The sequence below is a fragment of the Dromiciops gliroides genome, chromosome 1, assembly GCF_019393635.1.
Source record: "Dromiciops gliroides isolate mDroGli1 chromosome 1, mDroGli1.pri, whole genome shotgun sequence".
In the NCBI taxonomy this organism is placed as follows: Eukaryota; Metazoa; Chordata; class Mammalia; order Microbiotheria; family Microbiotheriidae; genus Dromiciops; species Dromiciops gliroides.
In genome coordinates this window covers 322,266,855-322,284,932 of record NC_057861.1, presented here as the reverse complement: position 1 = coordinate 322,284,932, position 18,078 = coordinate 322,266,855, and the positions used below count along the sequence as shown (strand labels likewise).

The 18,078-nt window shown below is 40.5% G+C and overlaps 1 protein-coding gene and 1 pseudogene across 1 annotated transcript in view; one reads left to right on the top strand and one right to left on the bottom strand.

The window, feature by feature from the left end:
* Positions 1-18,078, top strand: part of SETBP1 (SET binding protein 1) — a 492,043-nt gene that overhangs the window by 98,065 nt on the left and 375,900 nt on the right.
* On the bottom strand, positions 15,358-16,423 carry LOC122736717 (annotated as a pseudogene).

Here is an 18,078-nt window from a genome sequence, read left to right as displayed (position 1 = left end):
AAAAAAGTAGAAAAGAAAAATAAACCCAAAAAACGAATACATCTTTAAAAATGTAACATTCTATGCAATAGTCTAAACAGGCGCTCCTCTCTTTGTAAAGCAGTGTAGGGAAATGTCTTCTCATATTTCTTCTTTGGGTCCAAACTTATTCTTTGTAATTTTGCAACATCCATTTAAAAAAGTTTTGTCATTATTGTTCTTTCATGTATATATTATTGAAGTCATTATTCGTGCTATTTTCTTAACTCTACTTACTTCACTTTGCATCAGTTCATATAAGGCTTTCCTTACTTCTTTGTAGTCATCATCTTGGTTTTTTTTTTCTATAGCAAACTACTCTTTCATTAATCTGCATGCCACAGTTTGTTTAGCCATTCTTAAATCTATGGACACCTACTTTGTTTCTAGCTCCTTTGCTCCTACCAAAAGTGCTTCCATGCATATTTTACTGTATATAGAGGCTTTCATTTTTTTTTGTCAGTGATCACCATGGGGCACATATGCCATGGGTATCAACATTTATCTACTTTATTTACATACTTCCACATTGTGTTTCAAAGTGATTGTACTTAATTTACATCCACCAATAACATACTAGTATACTTGTCTTTTCATAGCCCCTGCAGCAGTTAAAAAAGGCTTATTAAATTCAAAGACATTATAGCCATGATGAATAACAACGGGAAACAGGCATGTTTTGGTGGTTGGGGCATACAATTAATTTTCAAAGTTGATGCCAAGGAAGTTTTGTTCCATAATCTGCATTTTAATGCATCTAACAGAATCAGACTTGTAGTCTGAAGAGACCATGGATCTGACCCAACATCAGTATGGAATCACTTTCTGGCTTTATTGATTTAGGGAAATTGACTTTCACTTGATACTATGAACCCAGTAGGTACTTTATACTTTTTTTTATTTTGTTTTTAAGAATTTGAATCATTCCAATTTTTGGATGCTGTTTCAATATCAATAGATAGCATTTGTATACACTTTTTAAAATTTGTTCTTCACAAGAGCCCTTGGAGGCAGGTGCTATTATAATTGTCATTATTATTATTATTATTATTATTATTATTATTATTATTATTATTTTGTGGGGCAATGAGGGTTAAGTGACATGCCCAGGGTCACACAGATTGAAAGTGTCAAGTGTCTGAGGCCGTATTTGAACTCAGGTCCTCCTGAATTCAGGGCTGGTGCTTATTATTTTTATCCCCATTTTATAAATGAAGAAACTAAGGCCAATAGAGATTATGTGATGGATTGTTTGAAATGGAATTCATATCCACGTCAGGTGTAACTACAAGTCGTGTAGACACACATATTCCATTCTTCCCTTTTCCCATCCTCCCTTGATTAAAAAATAAAATTACTTAAGCTCCTAATATGTGCTAGGTATAGCTGGGTGCTGTGAATACAAAAACAATAAAGCTGTTTCTCCCCTCAGGGAGCTTATACTCTATTGCACTTCCATTTTAATTTCTCTCCTATTTTCTCTTTATCCCTCTCTCCTCATCTCTTTCTCACTTCTCTTTCTTCTACTTCCTTTCCTCTCCCTTGATCTCTGTCTCATGTTCTTGATGAGGAAGAATATTTTGAAAATTCTGAAAATAGGAGTTAATTTCTTCCTAACTTGTTCTCTGGCTCAGTGGTCTTGGGTTGTAGGTTACTATGGTTACACTACCAATTACCCCATTAGGGATCTGTTGAGACCAGCTAAAGATTTAGTTCATATTTACTGATTATTTTCAGTGATTACAGGGTGTTTTGTTCTTTTTCTTATAAAGAGGTTTAACTCTGCCATTAATGGATTTATTGTGATCATTGCTTAACCCCATCAAACAATGACTTGTACACAGAACCTATCCTTCCTGAAATGTAGCAAACCCTATTCAAATACACTGATGTGTTTCAAAAATACCCTTCAATTACTTTGACAATCACGATTGGTTGCTCTTGAAAATCCCATGGAAACCCTTAGGGATGAGGCCAAAAATCCTTCTTGCCCTGCTCTTCCTCATTTTCCATACCCACAGGGGAGTGACAGGAGTGGGGAACAAAACCTTGCATAATCTTTTGATCTCTAGATAGAGCCCATGGGAAGAGTTGGCCAAAGCCACAGGGAAGTATAATCCACCTGCTGCATTCCTTTCTCTTCAGCAGAAGCTAAGGCAAGAGAAAAGGTGATTTAGCCAAGGAAGGAGAAAGCCAACATGGCTTTTTAAATAGCTAGCCTGGTGTACTGGGCCGAATCGGCAGCATCCCAGCAGAGAAGGCATGAGGTTACTTGGGCTGGGATTCAATGAGATTGCTCTGGCTTCTCTCCACCTTCTCCAGTTGCGTTCTTTTGCTCCTCTGGAAGAGAAGCCTCAATGCACAGAGAGTTCAAAGAAGCACAGAATGGGAATCCAAACTCGAAAACCTAGTCACAGCCTTGACATGTGCCTCCTTTTTATGCCTTTGGATAAAAAAGTGGAATGTCACAGCTAGGAGAGGAGTGAAGAAGCTGGATCGAAGTCCTTTACCAGCTGATCCCTCCCTTGGTGGCCCAGTTTCACTAAATAGGGAGTGGACTTCATTGTCACAAGCAGACATCGTTTTGTGAGGTTCTGTGCCTCACAGGCTGTCTCCAGAAATCAGGTTCTGTGAGATGTAAGAAGAGAGCCAGGAGTGTCCGGTGTTCATATAGGACAAAGAGTAGTTTTCAAATATGTTCTGTCTTGTCAGCTTTTAGGTAGTGATTTTCTTTAAAAATGACTGAGGAAGAAGAGACGCACCTAATTCATCAGTCATATTTCCCTGGAAGTACTAGTATTTAGTTGTTGCCTTCTCCTTCTACACCTGGAATTAATTTATTTGAGGCAGAGGAAGAAGTAGATTTCTTTTTTTTTTCTTTTTTAGTGAGGCAATTGGGGTTAAGTGACTTGCCCAGAGTCACACAGCTAGTAAGCGTTAAGTGTCTGAGGCTGGATTTGAACTCAGGTCCTCCTGACTCCAGGGCCGGTGCTCTATCCACTGAGCCACCTAGCTGCCCCCAGAAGTAGATTTCAAATGTGATTCCTCCTTCATAACCCTCTAGGAGAAAACCAAGAGGAAAATTCCATTTCCCCCTTCCATAAGCCTCTTCTTCTCTGCGTGGTGTGGAAAGGACCATAGATGATGACACGTTGGTCCTTCTAACCATATTTACAAGTGACAAGGGTCATCTTTGACGACAGAAGACAAGTATTCTTACATGCCTATTCAGGCTACGTGTGGCATTTGTCATGTAAATCCAAGCAAACCAAACAGTTGATGAAAGCACCTCAGAAAGGGCTTCAGATGATTTTAGGGACAAAAGTTCCTGTCCCCTTATAAAACAATGGGAAATAAAGCAAATGTTCTCCAGTCTGATCCATGAAGTTACTTTAACAGGACAGCAATTTATTTATTTATTTATTTTTGCAGTGAGGCATCAAACTTAATATACAGCCCACCCAGGGAGAGCAAACCTAGCCTCATATTCATCCCAGGGTGTAAATGACTGATATAGTATCTTTTCTTAGAACAAGGTTTGATAAGGGTTTGATTATTTTAACTGGTCTTCTGAAGGTTAAGTAAAGGAGAAAAGGAATGAATATGATAAAGGAGTCAAAAGGGTACAGAAATGGGGGTTGGGAGCATGAAAACTAAGCTATCTTGCCAAGAGCTGGCCTAGACTGAGGGAAAATAGATGTAAAACTAGAAGAGATCTCAGAGACCATCTGGTCTGATCCTTTCATTTTACAGATAAGGAAATTGAGGCACTGGGATTCTAAAGCACTTGCCCAAGGTCACATAAGTAGAAAGTAGTTAGGAACCAAGTCCAAGCACAAGTCTCTAAACCTAAAACATTTTCCATAGCATGTTTCAGAAACAATCCCTAGAATTCCTAGAAGTCCTAGAATAATAAAACTGGAGTCAATCAATAAGGAACTACTGATTAAGGGGATACTGTGTGTGTGTCAGGAACGAGTGAAATAATTCTCACAAGGAATTTCTATTCCATTGGGGAAACGCAAGTACATCCATCAGTGTATACAGAACAAATATAAAATGAATAAATAAATAAATACAAGTAGTAAGAGAGGGGCCATTCACAGTTTGGGTGATCAAAAAAAGACTTCATGTAGAAGGTGCTTGTTGGGCCATGTTTTAAAGGAAATGATAGGTTTTGTGAGGGGGAGTAAAGGGGGGAAGGCATTCCAGGCATGGGGAAATGTTGAATATAAAAAGAAGGAAACAGAAGATGTAGTACTCCGTGTGAGAAACAGGAAAAATACATCATTTACTCTAACTCCCTTCATTTAATAGATGGAAAAATAGGCCGAGATAATCACATGGCAGAGTCATGATTTGTACCCAGGTCTCCATGATGCCTCAGTAACATCGTCAACTGTAACCAGTATGTGATTCTTTCCACTCTTTTTTTTTTTTTTTTTTTGCCGGGCAATGGGGCTTAAGTGACTTGCCCAGGGTCACACAGCTAGTAAGTATCAAGTGTCTGAGGCCATATTTGAACTCAGGTCCTCCTGAATCCAGGGCTGGTGCTTTATCTACTGTGCCACCTAGCTGTCCCCTGATTTTTTTCACTCTTATAAAAAGTGGATCCTGGTGCCAGGCTGTTTTAAAGTGAAGTCAAGTCAACAAACATTTGGAAGAACCTACTATGTGCCAGGCAGTCACTATGCTAGCAGGAGGGGAATGAAACGAGATCTCCGTTTTGTCTTTCAGTAAGAAACCCTGCAATTTTTTATTCCTCCTCCAAGGGACAAATGTTGTGTTCTATAGATTATATGGTAGAACACACTTCCTCTGTGTGTGTGATTCCAAGAAAAGAGTTAATAAAGCCTCTTGATACCTTGCCTCCTTGCCAACATTTATTTGTCTAGCCGTGAAGCTACACACTGTTCATACAGTACTAGTGTTGGGTTGACATTTGTTTTGACCTTTTAACTTTCTGCTTCCTCCTCCTCTGGTCTCTCCTCCATGCCCCAGCCTCTCCCCCCACCCCCACCCCCTGTTGTTACTGGGTTTGTGAGTTTGATCTTCTTTGACCTGGGCATTTCCAAAGGCAGCTCCTCCTTAGCTGGGACTGGGTGGGGAACACAAGCTTTTCCTCCTTGCTTTGCACAGAGTTCATTGTGTGACTGAAAAATTATTATCTGGCAGAGGTTTGAGTGGTATTTCACATGTGGGGAGGGCATTGGGCTTTGTTTTTTCTTTAAATAAGAGAAGGAAAAGAAAACACCTCTGCAGCTCACATCTGCTGGAGAAGAGGTCTTGTCGAGGCCTCAGGATACAGGAATGGTGTATTGGTGGCATTTTGGCAAGGAGGTTGAATACTTCTTCTTTGGGGTCCATTCTACCCTGAGGGCCCAGTAGGGAGCCAAGGGAGCTAGAAATGCTATTGATTGTCAGGAAAAGAGAAAATTCATGACTCTTGAGCCCGCCAAGATCATGGGGGTATTTTCATAAGGGTGTTGTCCCAGAGAGGAAGGAAAATTCCATTCTTGGGCAGTACATTTTTTTCTGCCTACCCAGATTCCTACTACCTCTCCTGGCAAGCAACTCTTTTGGTCCCAGCTGGACATCTCCAGGAGCCAGTAGAGACAGCTTGGTGGTATGAAATGTGACCCCTCTGAATTCATTCAACTGAACAGGCACATTGATAAATGGCAGGCTTTTTGACATTTTCTTCCTATTCCATATTCTCCATTCCTCCTTTAGATTCTTGCATTTGGTGGATTCCTGACCTGCCCTTTTAGAGGCAGAGGTAGTTAGTCCTCTTTATGTATTCCTCCTACCCAAATAAATAGGTCCAGGAACTTTGGATTATTCATGTCAATCCATTATTGTACTTCATGATCATTCTGTAATTGGTGCTAGTGATAGGAAGGCATTAAGGGAAGTGACTTGGGTGTTACTGAACTATGAGATTTCTAAGAAAGAGAAAGGTTCCCCCATCCTCCTTTTTTAAAAAAGATTTCAAAATCTCATCACCAGATTACTGACAGTGCCTTATTTCCCTCCTTTCAGGAGAAAGATGCTATACTATAAGTGTGGAATGAAGATGGAGAGTTATTGATATTTTTTTTTTTGCTTAATTGTACTTCGTTGTTAAAGGGGAGGCTTATATTTAGGATGGTGTAGGGAAGGCCTTGGGTAGAGACAGTGAAGTAAAGCAAACAAGAATAGGAATATCAGTAAAGCTTTAAGATAATATAGCATTTATATAGTGCTTTAAGGTTTGCAAAGCATTTAAAAATGTTATCATGTTATTATTATCCCCATTTTAAAGGTAAAGAAACTGAGACAGTGGTTAAGTAATGTGGCCAGTCACACAGCTAGTAAGTGGAGGCTGCATTTGAACTCAGGCCTTCTGGGCTCCAGTTCCAGTTGATATCTGTATTGGGTACCTAAACTGGAACCTTTTAATATTATTTACTACAAAGTCAAATATTAATTCCCAAAGCACTTAGTAAGCATATACTTATACCCAAGGTATGGGCACTGGGTATATAAAGACAAAACCAAAACCAGGTCTGGCCTTTGGTAACTTGCATTCTACTGAAGACATAGAAGGTGTAAAAAGATGAAGACATAGGAAGTGTAAAAAGGCGTAAACAGCTATATGATTATTGGAGAATAATACAGAGAAAACGAACAACTGGGGTGATAAGGAAAAGCTTCTGGGTCATGAGCTAAATCTTGAAGGAAGCCCATTATTCTAGGAGACTGCAGAGAGAGAGAGAGAGAACAGAGGTAGAGGGGAAGGGCATGAAATTGGACAGGTCCAACTAAGGGATGAGTGTATAAGTTGCTAAAAGTGTCTAAGTGACTTTATGACCAGGTATGGTGTTTAAGAACAGACACTGAAGCCATATGCCATACTGTTCATTTCTTTTCTTTTCTTTTTTCTACTTCTTGCTTCTGTAAATAATAATCAAATCACGACTACTCTTACTTCTGGAAAGGGTGTAGTAATTGATTGTCCTATTGGCTCTATTCTCCACCATTTTGACTTTCCAAACTGAAATATATTTCCTTAGTCAATTTCCCCTTATTTATGTTGGGTTTTTTCCCCATTAGAATGTGAGTTCTTTGAGGGCAGGTACTTCTGTCCTTTGCATTTGTCTCATTGGTGCTTAGTACATTGCCTGGCACATAGTAAACTTAATTATTGTTTTCATTCATTCAAGAAGGATTTCCTTAGCCTATCACCCCATCAGCCAGCTTCCACTGGCCATCCAGTGTTCATCTCGTCTGATGACTTAGTTTCTACACCAACTGCAGCAAAGTTCTCTCTCTTCTTGTTCTGTTGATAGGAAATGAGAATGTAGGTGCATTTATTCTTCTACTCCTCACTAGAATGGTTGTTAGGATTTTTGGAATTTTGAAATCATCATTTGTACTTGACATATGCCAAAAGAAAAGACAAGACAAGAAAAAAAACAAGAACCAGTCACTAGGATGTTGCCTGATACCTCAGGAAGCTAAAGATGCTTCGGTCTTAAAAGCAGTTTCATGATTATAATTCCAAGTTTGCATTAATCACTCTTTTCTGTACATAGGCTTGTGTGCATATGTATATGCTACTTTGTCAATTTCTCATCAGAGATAGTGACAGAATTTAAGACAAAAAGTACAACTCCTAGGTGGCTTGAAGCATATCGCCTCTCCTGACTTGGTTTATAAGTGTCAGGAGAGAGCTGACTCACTCAAACAGATTGACATCAAAAATTTGAACTTTGGTCTGTTTGCTCAAGTGCTTAAATAAGTACAGAATGGAAAGGAGAATCTGGGTTTGTGTAGAGTTGTAGGCTTCAGATTGCTACCATTATTGGAAGGAACTGCAGACCAGTGCCTGGGTTCTAAGGTTGTAAGGCAATTTGAATTGAATTCAGCACTCACAAGTGTGGAAAGGATTTCTGGAATAAATCACTTCAACCTGCAAAGCTTGTATTAAAAAACAATTAGGCACAAGTTGCCACAACCTTTTTATTGGTCTGTCATCTTTTGACTATGGTACCTGCCTACTAGTAAGGCCCATTATCAGGGCCCTGTAGGAAGCAAAGAGAACATAAGCATATGTTTCTAGAAATACATGCAGAGTTTCCCCCAGGCAGATTCCCATGAAAACAAAATGTGAAAGAGTGGTTTAGGATATTAATTGTAAATGTCTATTAACCAAAACTCAATGAACAAGGGCAATCAATTAGATAGATTTCTTTAATATTTTGCTTTTTAAGAAGGTGTTAAAATTAGTTATGGATATCTTCTGATTTACATCACTTTATTTCCATATCTCTCTATATCTATGTCTATATTTACCTATCTGTCTATCTGTCTGTCTATGTATGTATGTATGTATGTATGTATGTATGTATGTATGTATGTATGTATCTATCTATCTATCTATCTATCTATCTATCTATCTATCTATCTATCTATCTATCTATCTATCTATGTCCCTCTCCCTGCCTCATGTAGAGATCCATCCTTTATAACAAATCATAGAAAATAAAGAGAAAAAAAAAGTAGTTGATAAAAACTAACCAATGCACCAATCAAGTCCTACAAGGATTGTAGTACTCCCCATCCTTAGATACCTATTTCTGAAAAAGAAGTCCATTCTCAGAGTTCTTCTTTAGGGCTAAGCTTATACAAAATTCAGTTTCTTTATTAGTTTTTTTGTTGTTTACTTTTGCCATGTTGTAGTCATTGTTTATATTGTTTTCCTGGTTCTGCTTGCTTCACTTTTCATCAGTTGCTATCAGTCCTGCACTATACTTGTAGTAAAGAGAATCAGAGAAAAGGAAAATGATTTCATTTCACTATAGATTCTGCCTCAAATTTCTTTGTTTTTGTTTTGTGTTTTGTGGGGTAATGAGGATTAAGTGACTTGCCCAGGATCACACAGCTAGTGTCAAGTGTCTGAGGCTGGATTTGAACTGAGGTCCTCCTGAATCCAAGGCTAGTGCTTTATCCACTGTGCCACCTAGCCGCCCTCAAATTTCTATCAATTTACATGTCTTTCTCACATTAATATATAGCCACAGTATATATCTCTTTATTTTATATAACATATAGTCATATAATAATAGAATGGCTAGAGGTGGAAAGGGCCTTAGCAATCTAGTCAGACCCAGATATTATAGATGAAGAAACTGAGGCTCAGAGAAATTAAGTGACACAAATCATAGTAGCATACTTTGTTAGATGGAATTCGAGGTCTCTCAGTGTTCAATTTAGGACACTTTTTACTCCTTTTTTTTGGTTTTGGTGAGGCAATTGGGATTAAGTGACTTGCCCAGGGTCACACAGCTAGTAAGTGTCAAGTGTCTGAGGCCAGATTTGAACTCAGGTCCTCCTGACTCCAGGGCCAGTGCTCCATCCACTTTGCCACCTAGATGCCCCCTACTACTTTTATAATATAGTTTTGAATCACAGAATTGCAGAATTGGAAGGGACCTAAGAGATCATCTAGTCCAACCTGTAATTGGGTAAAAATCCCCTGTCCTATATCCGTGACAAATGGTCCTCCAGCCTCTGCTTAAAGACCTCTAATATCGGAGAAATCACTACCTCAAGAGGCAGTTGACTCAACTTTTGGATAAGGCTCATTGTTAGGAAGTTTTCTTTTTTCATGATATCAAACTGAAATCTGCCTTTCTGCAACTTCTACCCACTGCTCCTAGTTCTGTTCCCTGAGGCCAAATAAAACAAATCTAATCTCTTTTCCAGCCGACAGCCCTTCCAGGACTTGAAGGCAGCTATCATTTTCCTTCAAGTTGTCCTTTCTCCAGGCTAAACAGGCCAGTTCCTTTAAACATCACTTCCTATGGCATGGTTTCTCCTCCCTGCTTACCCACTTCTGGATGGAGTCCAGCTTGTTAAAGTCCTTCCTTAAAAACGGTGCTCCAGAAATGAATAAAATGCTGTCTAATGCTTTGGTTCTCATAACGATGAGCCAAATTACTGAAATATCCTCAATCATCAAAGAAATACTTCTGATTTTCAGGAATTCAGAGAAAGAAAGAAGTTGCCAACAAACATTAAACCAAAGAGATTTGTTGTTATTTTTTAATTTGTTTTTTCTCTCAGTTCTCAAGGAACTAAAGATCTGATTTTTTGTGGGGGGCAGGGGGGGTTGGTTTTTTGAACTTTGATTAAAAGAAAAACTTTAAAGTTTATAAAATATTTTACCTGAATTGCCTCATGCTCTAAAATATTATTATTTCCATTTTCATAAATTAGAAAACTGAGAGTAAGGGAGGTTAACTAACTTCCTCAGGGTCTCATAGAAAGTAAGTTTCAAAAGTAGTATTGAAACCTTAGTCTTTCCTGACTCTAGGTCCCATCATCCCCTTTCTACTACACCCTTCTACTGTTATTCTAATTTTTGATAATTATATATTCCTTTTAAGGATCATTACCTCACTTTTCTTAGAGCCATGCTGATTTCTCTTGCTCCCAGATCAGGTGGGTATGTGTCTATTTTCATGTCTGACCTAGCCAAATTTCTTTAGTAAAGGTGGGCTACATACAAGTTATTTCAAACAAATTGCCAATCACCTGGTTAAAAGATTGCCAAGGAAGAATATCAGAAACTTCCCATAAGAACATAGATGAGGCCCCTCTAAAGGAAGGCCAACATGGGGGCAGCTAGGTGGCGCAGTGGATAAAGCACTGGCCCTGGATTCAGGAGGACCTGAGTTCAAATTGGTCCTCAAACACTTGATATTTACTAGCTGTGTGACCCTGGGCAAGTCACTTAACCCCATTGTCCCACCTAAATAAATAGATAAATGAATGAATGAATGAATAAATGAATAAATAAATAAGGAAGACTAACATTGCCTTTTGTTTGTTTGTTTTTCGGGCCAATGAGCCACCTAGCTGCCCCCAATGTTGCCTTTAAAAAAATAGCAACACTATATTGTTTAATAGTAATACTGTATAGACGAGAGCAGTGGTGTTAAATCTGAAAAAAAAAAAGGCAGTATTCTGCAGGTGTGCCCCAGAAATGTCATAAGGTCATATAAGCTCTTCTCTGGATGCCTGGACTTCTCTGGAATTTTAGTTTGTAAGTTTCAGCCTCAGGATAGTGTAATGCTTTGTTAATGAAGCAAGTGGTCATTATCAGATGACACTTAAATTATGGTACCTGACAAAATAATGATGTAAATCCTGATAGATGAGACCCCCGCCTTCAGTTAAGTTCACTTGTCTCTTCTGAGTGTCTTCCTAGCATCTACTGTATAAGATAACTCAGCACGTGACCAGGATGGGAACTTGTCTGGTGAAGTTAGTTTAAAGTGTGTGGAGTGAACTTCTTTGGGATTTTCTTGTCCTGCTTATGTGAAAGCTTCTCTTGGCTATACATGGTGAGCCAGTTTTTCCCCTCTCTGTTTCCCCTTGTGTGCCTTTAGTGAGTTACCCATTGATTTTAGAAAAATGTACTTTTGGGGCGGCTAGGTGGCATAGCGGATAGAGCACCAGCCCTGGATTCAGGAGGACCTGAGTTCAAATCTGGCCTCAGCCACTTAACACTTACTAGCTGTGTGACCCTGGGCAAGTCACTTAACCCCAACTGCCTCACCAAAAAAAAAAAAAAAAGGACTTTTTTTCTTCCCTTTGTTCTTTAACCTTCTTGCCATCAAAGCAATACTATCTAGCCACCTACTTATCTATTTCCATCCTTATTGCTTCAACTCCAGTATTTTTGGCTATTTTATTCATCACTTATACCATGTCAGCCAAGATGGAACTTGACTCTTGGGATCAGGTTGGACTTTAGATTCCCTCAGCACGGGAAACACCACCTTTCATAATTTACTTCCCTGGCCAAGCCCTAGACTGAAGGAATGAAACATATGGTTTAGCCCTGGAATCACAGAATCATAGAATGTTAGAGCTGAGAGGGAGTTTAGATAGCATCTGTTTCAATCATCTCATTTTCTAGACCAGGGAATTAGGGGACAGAGAGGGAAAGGGGCTTACTTAAAATCACATGGCTTGTTAGATATGGCCAGAACTCCTGAGCTTTATCCCAAACTCAGTGACTTTTCAGTCGTGCTGTGCCTCCTTTGAGGGGGCTGAAGGTTGGGGAAGAGGATTGGTGGAGATGGGACCTCTTTTTTATTCGCCTTGGGGACTTCAAATGCAGATGGGTAGGTAGTTGCTCTGCAACAAATATTAGAGACTAAATACTGGGGTCAATTGGAGATTGAGTGACTTATCCAGTGTCATAGCCTGTATGTATCAAAGGGAAGACTTGAACACAGGTCTTCTTGACTCCTAGTCCAGCTCTGGATCCACTAAATTGTGACTGCTCTGCAGTCTCCTATGTAAGATAATCCTAATATAATTACCTCATCTAGCAATTTTTGTTATAATGCACCCAAATAAGTTTCTTTCATTCTGGTATTCCCTCAACACCCATGTACAGGACAGTATCTACTGTAAGATCTATTTGCTTATAATTATTACCTACTTGCATGTCTGCTTTGTAAAGTATTCTTGCATATGCATTTTTCAGGTCTTATAGACTGTCAGATCATCTAGAGAAGTGATTCTGTCTACCCTTGATGTGTGTTGCTGTCCAAAACCTTATTTGGTCTCAATCAGTATTGACCCCAATTCTCCAGACATTGTAACCCCCCTGCCTAATCTTTGCACACCTCTTCTCTGGCTTCTGCTCTTGTTTCTGTGAGTCTGTCACTCTTCCTAGATCTCCATCTTCCCAAGCCTCCTGAATCATAGATGCTCAAACTAAATTTAGCTTTCATCTTTCACTCAGGCTGGTCAGATGGTTCCAAGTGCATGAGTCAGGTGGGAGGAATTCTTCTCTTCTGCCCCCCCTCCCCCGCCCTCCTTGCCTTGCTGCTCTGTTCTCCCAAGGAATGTGACCATGCAGTGATGGAAAGTCATGAACATGGCATACTTTCCCTCAGATTTCTTCCTGGGCTTTGGTCTCTTTCAGGCAAACCAGTTTTCTTCTGAACTGCTGGCACAGTATCTCTTAAGGGGAAAGAACACTGTCAGATTTAATTGATGGCAGAATACAAGGGAGGGGCAGCTAGGTGGCATAGTGGATAGAGTGCTGGACTTGCAATCAGAAATACTTATCTTTCTGAATTCAACTCCAACCTCAGACACTTACAGGCTGTGTGACCCTGAGCAAGTCACTTTACCCTGTTTGCTTTGGTTCCTCACTTGTAAAATGAACTGGAGAAAGAAATGGCAAACCACTCTAGGATCTTTGCCAAGAAAACCCCAAATGGGGTCATAAAGAGTTGGACACAACTGAACAACAATGTAAGGGAGAGGAACAATTTGGTGAGATGGAAGAAAAGAGCTAAATCATGCATTTCAAGCCAGAAGGGAATTAAAAAAACATATAGTCCAAACTCCTCATTTTAGAGATGAAGAACAGGAGGCTCAAAGAGTTCAAATGACTTTACCAAGGTCACATAGGCAGTGATAGTCGCAGGTGGGATTCCTTGTGAGAAAAGAATCAAAACAAGTTTTCCTTACCTTGTTCTGGTATCTAAAAATAAGCTGCAGGAATACTTTTGAAAGCCTTACCTGACAACAGGTAGAGGTTAGGGTTCTCAGTATAGAAAGAAATTCCAGCTGCAGAGGGATGGCCCTTGCTATACTTTTATTCAAGGACTTATCTCCCAGCTGCCCCCCCCCAGCCCTCTTGAGTATCTTAGTGAGACTGAGTGCCTGCTCCTCCCAAAAGGATTGCTTACTCCTCATATTTCCTGAGAAAGAAGAAAACAATGGACTAGCTTCTAGTCACACGGCATGCCCCAATACAAGACCTGACATAATGGGCAGGTGGGACAACCCTAATTTTGAAGAGTCATTGAGCTACAAGGCAAGCACTTTTGGATGCTCATGGCTCAGATTTTTCCTCCTTTTCCTCCTACCCATTGACCTCTGCAAACACTGCTCACTAAGTATTCATAGATTATATTTTAGGTGGCCAATTCAACAGACCAGTCTCTTGTTTGTTCTATAGTTTTCTTGCTTCTCTCTATAATTTATATGTTAGATCATAATGATAATTGAGCCATAGTTTGTGCAGAAGATTGGAGGTGAGGAAGGGGGAGGGAAGGAGAGAGAGAGAGAGAGAGAGAGAGAGAGAGAGAGAGAGAGAGAGAGAGAGAGAGAGAGAATATTAGTTCTTTAAAAAAAATCAGTTTCTACTCTGGTTTCCTTGGGGTCACTCTGAGCTGAGACTGTCAGGATAAGAGGTTATATCTATTGAGCTAGAGGCTTCCAAAAGTCAAGGGACAGGAAATTTTATAGTAAATATTTAAGCTTCTGGGCCACAGAGCAATTGGAAAGACTATTTTTAAGAAGCTTTACTCTTCCTCTTTAATTCCCCGTATTCATCACTTAAGCTCCACCATTTGGACTTATCCTTTGTGCCCTGCAGTGATACCCAAAGAAGCCCATCCATTTAATCCTAGAGCTAGAAAAAATAAATAAATAAAGGAGTCACAAAACCACTGTTCTTGGGAGATAATGCCCCTGAAGAAGTTTATAGCTGAAATCTGTCGACCCTTCTCTGTACGTATTTATTCAGATGATGCCATTCCTATGCTTAGGAAGTATGGTGTCATTGAGAAAGGACTAACTAGATAGCTAATCAGGAGATCTGGTTTCTCTCTAGTCATGGCTTCACCACAGATTGTGGGAAAGACCTTGGCCATGGGCATGTTACCTCTCTGTTTTTGTTTTTCCATTATAAAATGTTGTTAGAAAAGAAGTCCGTTTTTATCCTAAGTGTATTTGAAGCCATGAGGTGATATCCCTTGGTGGCAGGTACAACCAAAGTTTATGCACAATTTTCCAAGTGTTCAAATTGATGAATGACATATTTCTGAGCATAACTTGGTAAAGAAGAAAAAATGGATTGTAGTCTATCCTTCTCCTATCACTTTGTCTTACCCTAATAGATTGATAAGCAGGTGAGTAGAGGAAATTAAAATATAATATGGAGGCCCTAGGTTTTTGTTTGTTTGTTTGTTTGCAAATAATAATGCCTTGTGTAATCTTTTTTTTTTTTTTTGGTGGGGCAATGAGGGTTAAGTGACTTGCCCAGGGTCACATAGCTAGTGTCAAATGTCTGAGGCTGGATTTGAACTCATGTCCTCCTGAATCCAGGGCTGGTGTTTTATCCACTTAACCACCTAGCTGCCCCTGGCTCTGTATTTTTTTTTTGACTCAGGATTTGTTTATTAGGCAATGGGTGTCAGTGCTCTGTGGGGGTTGGGGGAGAGTTTTGGGGGGAAAGGCAAGGAGGCTGAGACCCTTTCAGCTGGCACACTTCTTGGCTACAATGAGGACAGCGGAAGGCACAAGTTCCAGCTCCTGCAGTAGTCTCTCCATATCAGCTTCAGAAAAGGCCCACCCAGGGGCAGCTAGGTGGCACAGTGGATAAAGCACTTGCCTTGGATTCAGGAGGACCTGAGTTCAAATCCAACCTCAGACACTTGACACTTAACTAGCTGTGCGACCCTGGGCAAGTCACTTAACCTTCATTGTCCTGCAAAAAAAAAAAAATGAAGAAAGAAAGAAAAAAGAAAAGGCCCAGGGAGGAAGCCACTGAGCAGCTGTACAAGGTCCTGCCCACTCCCTGGTTTCTCTCCTCAATGTAGCTCCACATAGAGTCTCACTGTAGACAGCTGCTCTCTGGCCTTGAATGTCTATGTCAGGGATGTCCCATCAGGCAATTGAACCTGGATTCAACACTGATCATATTCTCACTTGGTGGGAGGCTCCTGGCTGGGAGAAGAAGGAAGAGGGGCTGGCTCCATTGTAGGGGAGGACATCTGTGATCCGGTGCCACCAAACTTCTTGGCTCTCTCTACTTTATCCCTCTCAATCTTCTCCCGGACTCGCTGTCTGGCTGCCATCTCTTCAGCCTTCTCCTTTCTCCACTCCTCGACTGCCCGGAGCATCTCATCTTCCTGGAGCTGTTGCTGTTCGGCCAGAGCGCCTGGCTCTGCCGTCTCCTTTGCCTCTCCCGCTCTACTGCCTCCCGTTGCTCCCTTTTTCCTTGTTCCTTCTGCTTCTGGGCCACCAGCTCCAGCATCCTCTTGGTCTGGTCTTGCTTCTCCACTCAGAGGCAGCTTCTCGTCCACCCTCACTGACCCAGGCCCTTCAGGGCTGCCTCCCCCATAGGATGGGGGTTCATGCCCCAAGGAGTGTCCCAGGAGGGAAGCTGGGGGCTCATTCACATCTGGGTCATCTTGATCTTCCATCAACCAGTCCATTGCAGACTTGGTGCCCTGGTTCCCTGTGAGAGCCAGAGCCTTCTCCTCGGGCCCCTGCGGGAACCCTATCTCCATGGGATGAGACTCTCCAGAGTCTTCCGCTCTGCTATGATGCCGCCTCCGCCTCCACCCTGACCCTGTATTTTTGATGCTGAGGCTTCGTTAAACTTGCTAAGTTGGACGCACCTTGGGGGACAGTATGTCTGATTTCTCAAGAACTCTTAATTCTATTAGTCTGTTGAGTCAGAGTAATAATAACTATAATCTTTCAATTTCCTCCCTTTGTCCAGAGAGAGTAATCATGCTGTGTGTTAGTTTCTGCATTTTAATTTTGCATCAGCCCTCTTCTACTGAAATGTAAGAGTTTCACTCCCAAATTCTTTAGAAGCATGGAATCAATCAAATGACAACTATGTATGTGTCAGTCACTGTTCTAGGCACTCTTACCTCAAGGAGCTTATAGTCTATCAGGAGAGACAAAATGCATGTATGCAAGTATATACAGAATAAATACCAGTTAGTTTTGAGAGGAAGGACTCTAGAATCTGGAAGGATCAGGAGAGGCTTCATCGAAAAGATGAGGCTTGAGAGAAGAAGGAAGGAATTCTATAAGGCATGATGATGGATGGAGTTGATTTCAAGCATCAGGAATGTCCAGTTCAAAAGCACAAAGATGGAAATTGGATTATTTGTGGCAAGTAAAGTAAAAGCTTTCATTTTACTTGGAAATACAAACTCCATATTTCTGGATGGGCTGGAGGGCTTGTTGGTCAGTCACCTTTACTAAAACCATCTTTAACTGACCCTGTGACTATGACAAGACCAAATGGTTTCAAGACTTATTATTTTTAGGTTGCCCTGAGTGTGGAGTCCTTGATACCATTAGCAGCATTTTCCTGAAATTCATTTGTGGATGCTCTTCAAGCTTCTCATGGACAGAAGGAGGGAGGGAGGGGAGAGAGAGAGAGAGAGAGAGAGAGAGAGAGAGAGAGAGAGAGAGAGAGAGAGAGAGAGAGAGAGAGAGAAGAGCGAGCATGGAAAAATAGAACACTGGAAAACAGGTTTGAGTAGTAACTCTGATGTTAACTAATTGTATGAGTCCTTTACACTTTCTAAGCTTTGTATATTTTTATCTGTAAAATGGGAATGATAATTCTTATGGTATTTAAGGAGCTTACAGCCTAAAAGAGGATAACAACACATAAAAGAGAGTTGTGGTTGGAAGGTGGGACAGGGTAATTGGTGTGGTGGGCTGGTTCTGGGCAAGACATAGTAAATATTCACCTACTAAAGCTTAGCGGCATTTCATTGATTTACAAGCATAACATTGTAAATGACAACAATACATATAAAATTCCAAACACCCAAATTCTATCCCTGGCTTGTCTATTTTTGTTCTTTTTTTCCAGTGCACAAATGATATAAGAACAAAGGTACCATACCCAGGGTCTTGATTGGAACCTGCCTATTCAAGCCCTTTATTTTCCTTTATATTTTGAGTTTCCCATTGTGTTTCTTGGCTTTTCTGTTTATTAGCTGTTCCTTATTCTCTTTACAACCAACACAGGAGTAGGAACAGAGAAGGTCTATAAAGGCTGTCAGAGGGTCTCCAAATTTGACTTGTGAATTCCAGAGCAGATAGAGGCCCTAGAATGAGACTCTAGGCTTCCTCAGTGGAATTTCATGCAGTCAGGGATGATGTCATCAGATCAGAAACATGTTAACTGGGCAGCTGAGTGGAAGGCTCAGGGGGAATTTG